Source organism: Zophobas morio, unplaced genomic scaffold (genome assembly GCF_036711695.1).
Source record: "Zophobas morio isolate AGI-343-1 ecotype UQ-CSIRO unplaced genomic scaffold, CSIRO_AGI_Zmor_V1 ptg000081l, whole genome shotgun sequence".
In the NCBI taxonomy this organism is placed as follows: Eukaryota; Metazoa; Arthropoda; class Insecta; order Coleoptera; family Tenebrionidae; genus Zophobas; species Zophobas morio.
Genome location: NW_026972186.1, coordinates 219,410 through 227,788, shown reverse-complemented (window position 1 = coordinate 227,788; position 8,379 = coordinate 219,410). Strand labels below are relative to the sequence as shown.

The 8,379-nt window shown below is 36.4% G+C and overlaps 1 protein-coding gene across 4 annotated transcripts in view; it reads left to right on the top strand.

Moving 5' to 3' along the window:
* The window catches only part of LOC135144024 (solute carrier family 7 member 14), a 69,345-nt gene that overhangs the window by 44,896 nt on the left and 16,070 nt on the right, over positions 1 to 8,379 (top strand). The window contains exon 1 of one of the 4 annotated variants that reach the window (XM_064075954.1): positions 3,101 to 3,323. The exons of the other annotated variants lie outside the window; for them this stretch is intronic. The gene's annotated coding sequence lies outside the window, so the exon portion shown is untranslated. Of the gene's footprint in view, positions 1 to 3,100; positions 3,324 to 8,379 lie in introns of those variants that run through there. 4 annotated transcript variants of the gene reach the window in all.

Here is an 8,379-nt window from a genome sequence, read left to right as displayed (position 1 = left end):
GCAAAACTGACAAAATTAAAAAAGCAGCGGAATTGTATGTTTATTTTGACACTGGTTGGTTACAATAGTTACAACAATTTGGTCAAAATGCTCAATGGCAAGTAATTTTTTTTTTCCTCCAAAACTTTTAATAAAAAAAAATTACAAGCTGGCGTAAACTTTTGCGCAATCGAAACAAAGCCATAAAAAAATCTTTTGTCTTGACGTTATTAATAGTAATAGATATAATTTAAAAGTTGACAAATCGCTTTGGATTTTCCTTAAAAAATGTGTTCTCGCTCCGCCACTGACATTGTGGTGCAGGGCGATTTTTGCTCGGTCATGTCGACGGACATTTTTATTTTGCGTTGGAAGAAAGTTGCGACTAGTAATATACTCGATTGGGAATTTTATATGGATTTTTGGCGTAATAAAATGACGTTATTTCAAGTTTGTGAATTGTTTGCCCGTTCTTGCAGTTTCCCACAAGTTTGACAGGACAGATCTAGTTTAGCAAGTTGAAATTTATGTGAGTTGGGACTTCACCTCAATTGCTCTTGTATCTTTTGATTTAATCTCAACATATTGTTTTGCACTTCTGGAGGTGACAGCAGAAACGATCTACATTATTAATATCGCACGTAGTTCAGAGTGGAGGTGGAGCGTTTTAATGAAAAGACCAGTAACTTGAATTGGCTTTAATGTGAAAATGTGGGGGAAAATAAACGTTTGCTGCAGAATTAAAATGTTTTTGCAAGGGAAGTGCTGATTTTTGGACTCACAGCGTGCTTCAAGTTAAAGTTACAGGCGTGAGAAGACGTAGGAGTGGGTGTAATGAACACCAAGAGCAAGTGGTAAAAATCACTTTAATCTTAATTTCTGACGGTTAAATGAAAATTTTTGCATTCAGAAATAATTCTTAAATCACATTATTGCACTATATCCATTCAAAAGTTGAAAAGTCTTAACATCAATTTTAAAATTCTTAAAAAATATAGCTAATTTATTCTTATCATAGTAGATCTCTTAATCGTAGAAAAGTAAGTAGGCCTTTTTAAAGCTAACTGCACAAAAAAAAAAAGTTGTAATAACATATTAAAAAAATAATAAAAAATAAATTACGGTGTGTGTTTTGGAGTTTCTAGCAAGAACTGAGTGAAATTTAAAGTTCATCGTGCGATTTCTAGTTGTCGGGGTTGAATATCTAGTAAAAACACAGTCGTTGTGCCGCCTGTTTCTAAATAGGAATAAAACTAAATCTTTTTTGGTTTTTGTTGACCTTAAATGGAGAAATTGTTTGTGGGTGCAGGTTCGGAGCAAATGCTCGGTAATTGATTTGTCGCATTCATTACGTTGGAGAGCTATGTGCAATTAAGATATACGCTAGTGTCATACAGATACAATTATGATCGAATTAAGAAATTTAAATAACTTTCTCGTAGTTACAACTTCAACTTGTTCTACTCTATTACTTCTGACACATGTATTATGACTTTCCATTGCCGATAAAAACTTGGCGTTCAGGATCGGCTTATTGATATTACTAATTAAGTAAATTTTACAGTTTCACTTCATTTATCCACTAGTATTTAAATTTTGTACCAACAATGTGCAAAGTAAACAACCACACCGTGACTTTGCTCGATTTATCGAATTAAAGATGTGAAAATTTTGTTTATCTGGAAACAGACGCAAAATGGCACGGGCCGAAAAGCGCCAGGCGATTCACCTGTATGTAGCGTGTATAACCACACCGTTATATACAATTTCCTTGAGGCGATGCTTCCGATGAAGGAATTTGGGAGGGAGTGCCAAATTTTCATGCTCCTCAGAGCAACAAACTTTGAAATTTGCACGACTATTTTCAACGAAACCACACGTCGTTTGCTTTTTCTCCTACAGTGCAGGTGCATTAAGAGCAATTATTATTCTTGATATTCAAGCCTAATGATTACATGTTCGTTAAACTGCATTTCTAATCTTTTTATCAGTCGTGGTGAAATCGTCGTTTTATCACCAGGATCTCGGCACTAATGAAACCGAACTCATTTTAGCGACGCATTTTTTTTTCTGTATTGCATACTCACCATCCTGTCTTTAATACACATAATGGCTCTAAAAACCCACGCAACATTCATTCACAAATTCCACATTATCTGCGCCTATTGTTCCCGTTTTTATCGGCGTAGAAAGCACCGAAACGGAAATTTTTTCTCGATATTATTAATTAAAGTGGCACATGTGACCGGCGCTTTTTCCGCCTGCGAAAGAAAAGAATCGTCGGCAATGAAAATAAGTTTTATTTTTTTTTTTTGCTTGAGGAGAAACGAAACCGTGTTGAAAATAGATTTATTATTTCGGGATCTGAAATCCAGGAAAAATGGATGTTGGCACTTGCGCAACCAGAAAACGTTGTATTTCGCTAAGAAATAGAATTTATTTTTTTAAAGTGAATCTTTTAATTCCCTAATGTGAAAAGCCAAAATTTAGCTTTGGAATCTTTCCCGAGATTTAATTTTTTTATCACGTTAAAACTTTCACAACAGGCCCAAAGTAAGTTTTAATTTGTAATCCAATCTGCTAATCTAGATCCTAAATTACACTTTCCAACAAAAGCAGCTACCTTCTCTTCCATCAGACAATTATTTTACCTCAAATTGTTATTAATTATTACAACTTTGTGTACAGTCGAACGAAACAGAAAAGAACCGCTTCGGATGCAAACCCGGAGCATTTGGCAGTTCTTGAGTAAAGTGATGAAGAATGTGCAAGAAACACCAACAAAGCGCAAAGTGAATGAATATATGCTGTTAGGTCAAGAAATAACAGCGACGCTAGAGGCGCCACCGCACCAGTGACGTCACTACTGCAGTCAACAACCTTGCATTCGAAGTCGACTGTACATACCTAGATTTTGCAGGACAGAACAATACGCTGCTGTACAATGGCCTGCATAAGCATTCTCGTCACCAGGAATGGCGACCAGCCGGCAGCCGGCTGCTGATGCCTCGAGATCCGAAAAGTCGTTTAGGCCGTATGGCTTTCCGAAATCTCCCGCCAATTTGGACGAATCGGCGGCGGCGTGGCGGTGGCGACGGGTCGATCCATACAACACAAGGTCCTAGCATCATGGTCGATAGCGACGACTACCGATACAAAGCTTCAGTAACGAGTCGAAAGCTCAGGAAAGAGCTTCAGTCAACAAACACGTTTCCATTATAGTCATACTCGTGAGTAATATGTGCCAACAACGCGATTTTTCGGTTCGTCAGACGAGGCTACACCTGAAAATGTGAAATTTTTTTGGGTGATCGTTGCTAGTAGGAAATTAGACAACGCAGAGAGTAAGTATTTAAATTATTTGGGACGGATTTTCGGGGACGATTCAGAGAAGGGCCGTGAATTTTTAAGTCGTGGCGTGGTGTGGCGGTGGTAACAATGGCTGGGGGTATACGAGAATAATGCTTAATTTGAAGAGGCGCCATCAGATTAATAGGGATTTTGTAGTCCGGCGAAGTTTCACAATACTGAGCGCCATTTTTTGCAAAAAAGACCATTTTAATTGCTTGTAATTGAAACAAATATTAGGGGAGGTTTAAATATTCAAAGTATTTATCTATCGTGTTGGTCTGTGCGTTATACGCATTTCCTCGCGAGGCAAAGAGTAAGCAAACGTTGCGAACGTTTGAAGCATAAAATTAAAGAGTTTGTAATATGGGCACTTATTAAGACACTTTTTTAGATAATATAATAAAAGCATCTACTTAGTTACAGTTTGGTGGAGGTTATCGAACAAAAATATTGGGTGGTTGTTTAATGTTGTTTTTCTTGTAACTATTATCTATTTCGACGAATGACAAATTAAACCGCAGATTAAAAAATATGATGCTGTGGAAACATACATGGTAAAGGACGAAAGCTATGATTTTCAAGAAAGAATAAAGAAGCAAAAGCGGAAATCGTACGTAATAGTTATTTATATATCAAGCGCCGAAAATAAGACTGCATCTACCATTTTTGTGCTGGTTTTTATAAAAAAAAATTAACATTTTTTAATTACGATTTTCATTAATAAAAAAAATAGTGAATTTGTTTTGTAACGAAAATATGTTGCCACTACCTTCTCCGTTACCATAGCAATCAGTAACAATTCCGACAAAATTGTATGGAAACTTTTAAACTTGTGACGATAAAGTGAATTCGCGGTAAAATGAATGATTATGTAGAAAAATACGCTGAAGAGGCATTGTCGGGGTTGCTTCCTGCGAAATCTCGCACTCTATGGTGCGACGATAACAAAATTAAAAATAAACACCCTCAGACGACGTTTCTAGCTTATTTTAAAATCAAGTCCCAAACTTTTTAACCCTCTTTTTTTGGAGCATATATTCAGTACTAAAAGCGACATTGTCTGTAATAAGCTTAAAAATTGATGAAAATCGCCTTCAAAACTGTACACATTTTTAAAACACACAAATCTAAATACAAAATGTGTTTAAATTTGAAAAATCGACTATTTATTGTTTTTTTATCTCTTGTAAACTGATGAAATAATTCAATTTTTTTTAATGATTTTCCTGATTATTGTAATGAGAAAAGATGATCACCACCTTGTATATGTGGTATACAGGATGTCAAAAAACAGTTAATACGTAGCAGACATCGAAAAGCGAAAGATAGCGAAATTGAACAACGAATGAAATAAACAACTATTTTACCGCTAAAAAAGTCGAATCGCACTGGGAAAACATAGTACCATTATCCATACCACAGATTTAATGAATTTTAAACTTGACGTAAAAACACCGTTCATGTTATTTTTTTAGCAACCTAGCGTCAGACATTCATGAACGTTTCAAAAACCGAACATTTGAATAAACTTTCACACTTCATATTCTTTTGTCACGCTCACGAACCGTTAACCTTTAATAAATCGTCCGCTCGGTTCGAGAAATGTCCAAAAGAGTCGGCAAATCATCGTAATTGCTGTCAATAAAAGCGGTTTGCCTTTTCGTGTCAATTATCCAGATTCCCCCTGAATATTTTTGCATTCGAAACGTTCTAAATTTAGTCGATTTAGTGGCACTTATTGGATCGTAATCAGGGCACTATAAATACGAATTTCGCTGATTGTGTCGCGCTTTACGATGAAGCTACGGCTGCTTTCGTGACGGAGATTTAATCAGTTAATTTTTTCCAACGGATCTCAAGCCACCACGACCAAAGTAAAGAAAGACGGTAAATTACAAGAGGATTCTGCAAGAAATCGATGCCGCGGCGGCCTCAGCTGATCCGTTCAAGATCGTTACATTGAATCCCGTTCCCAATTCAGGATTTCCCAGATCCACACCCATGTTATTTGTCTGTCGGGGGAAACGATAAGGGCTGTTGTTGGGATCCCTAAGTTTAATTGCAAATAGAAAGAGACGCTTTTTGGCGAGATTTCTTTGAACTGTTTCTTGATTTTAAGTGTGACAGAGATGGTTAAAGTACCGGCGTTCACAATTCTGATTTGTTTCATGTACGTTCGGCTAAATAAAAGTAACACGATTTTTGTTTTGTTTCAAATACGGGGTCCTCTGTGAAATGACTATATAAAAAGGCAACAAATTGATAAAAAAAGTAAATTGAGCAGTTTATAGTAGCAATTTTCGTGGACGTAAAACGAAAATAATAGTTTTTCGGGAGGGAACACAGGTGCGCGCGTTATTTTATTACTTCACTCAAAGCAATACGAAAAACACGGCGTGAAATCAAGCCATTTGTTTCCAATTACAATAATTTAACGAAATCTAGAAGGTATTACGCAACGATAAATTTTTGCGAGCTGCATCATTACGTCGTCTCACTAAAAGGATTCGCTAAAATGTTTACGACAGTTGAGACATTTTCCAAGGGATTATGACATTTACACACTTTCCGCTAAATTACACAAATACCTTAAAATCCTCTCCCAAAAGTGAATCTCAAAGTTGAGCCACTACCATTTGAACTTACGCCGCCTCCGCTTTTCTGCGATTCTCTAACGAAGTAAACGAAATTTAATATGACTGTATTGTCTTTCAAGTGGTATTTCTGCCCACGAAATGCTTTATGATTTCTTTCTGGGGGGTAAAGGGAATTAATAGTTGTTTGCTTTTCTGATTTTTTTTCTCGACGAGATACGAAACAAACGCTAAGGCGAATATCTGACTTGCTTCCCGACACCTCATAAATTGGAGGTTGAATGGAAGCAATTCTTCTCTCCCATCCTTTTTCACGGATACGTGGGCGTATTTGTGCGGCGGACGTATAGGAAAATATAAATTTAGATAAACAAGGGCATAATCGGGAAATTTATAGGAAACACTTTGTTTAAAAAAATGAATAAAGTGTTGTACACTTTTGGCCAAGGGTTGTCTTATTTTTTAGTTACTTTCTCACCAGATTTATTATTATTTCACAAAATAGTTTTCATTATTAAATTTAAATTGCACATGTTACCATCTAGAAAAATATTACATGAAATCCCGGCGCATCCACCATTTTGCACCATAGCCGTTTCCTGCGACAAAATAATTTCATCCATTTTTTTTTTGTTTTTTTTTTTTTACAACTATACCGTTACTACAGTAAACTATGCTGCGTTTTGTTTGTGGTGATCAGACAGACATTCCATAAATTCAATAATACCTCGTACCACATTGTGTTGACACAAGCATAATGAAACGACGTGCCCACTGATGGAAATAATTTTAATTACGTTAGACGTGATACCACAATACGCTGTTTGATCAATAAAGCTGAAGCGTCTGTTGAAAAAGTTGCGGAACTTTAAAAATGAAACCTTTACGAAAACTTCGCTAATATATCGCCCGCGGCATAATTTTAACAACATTCAAAATTCGCCTTCGAAAATTCCCCATTGTCTAAATCCCATCCATCTGGAAACAAATTTGCGTCTTATTAGAAACCCTTACCCGTCTCGAAGTAAAATCTTACGCAAATTGAGGCTCTTTGTTGGGCTACGTTTATTTATTAATGTGCGTTTTTTACAAAAACGGACGAAATTATTTTAAAACGAATCAGTTTTTGCCTCATTAAATATGCAGGAGACGTGGACACTTCATCAAAATAATTAAAAATTAAACTACGAGTAGGTAATTGGTGCAGTGTGAAAATAGAGTAAAATCAATAGAACCAAATCCCATAGCACTAAAATAATGACAGCCGTTTCAATTTTAAACACGTAGGTAATTGCATATTGATTGACGCATTTTTCTTTGAAATTAAAAACGGTGGATGCGCCACGACGCAACTTTTGTCGAGACGAGTTTACTTAAATGAATTATGCGCATCCGAAGTCAAAGTCATTAATTTAAAAGTTATTCCGCCGAATCTGATTTTTTATTTCTCGACAGAACTGACGTGGAGGGTGTTGAAACCCACACTTCATCCTTGTTCATGTTTAGGTTTGTTTAATTTATCCATTTTGACGTTTTTAATTTACTTACATTGTACTGTGTTGGGTTTTCCGTCTCCGCGAAAATTATCTCTGGAGATGGGACCAGGATTATTCTTCAAAGTATGACCGCATTAACTCAAGTGTTGTGAAGTTTTGCGTGAATGCACTTCAACATACTTGGTGCAGAGAAAGCTCTCGAGAACAGTTAAAAATAATTTTTCTTGGTATGAATTCACCGCAGAGAGCATTGTAATGCTGATAAAAAACTATTTCTAATACATAGTTTGGTGATTTTTTTAGCGATTCACCTTTTCAAAAGAAGTTTGTTTTGCTAGTTGTAACTGCAAGCGAATGTTCCTGATTATTATTTTAATAACGGTCTACCGGGATAACTTTTAGTGTCTTTTAGGAAAGTGCGCAACATGCTTTAAAAATATTTCTTTCTCCAAATATACCTTGTTTATACCCCAACATTCTACGGCAATAAAATATTGCCGACCGTTTCAGTTCGAAACCCGCAACTGCATATTGATTGAAACATTTTCTCTCGGCTAATTAAAAATGGTGGATGCGCCGCGATGCGTCTCAAACTTTCTAATAAAACGCCTTTGTCAACGTAGATGATTTAAATAAATTTGCATCCGAATGCTCGCATAAACGAGTTTCCAAAAATACCTCTTAAATTACATTATCAATAATTCATCGGCGCCTCAGCTCGAGATATGCCTCATTTACATGCAGCATAACGAAACCTGCATTTGTCAGCTTGTAATTTGTATCTGTGACGGGAAAAACGGACACGGAATTAACATTTGTGCGCAACGACGACATCGATTTTACCTAGAAAGCAACTGGTTAGAAGTCGGACGACGCCATCGGTCCCCGACGTGACGTCATCGCGTCCCTACAGGTTGCTTTCATTCATAAGCTTTTACCAATTCGGCGAGAAATCGATA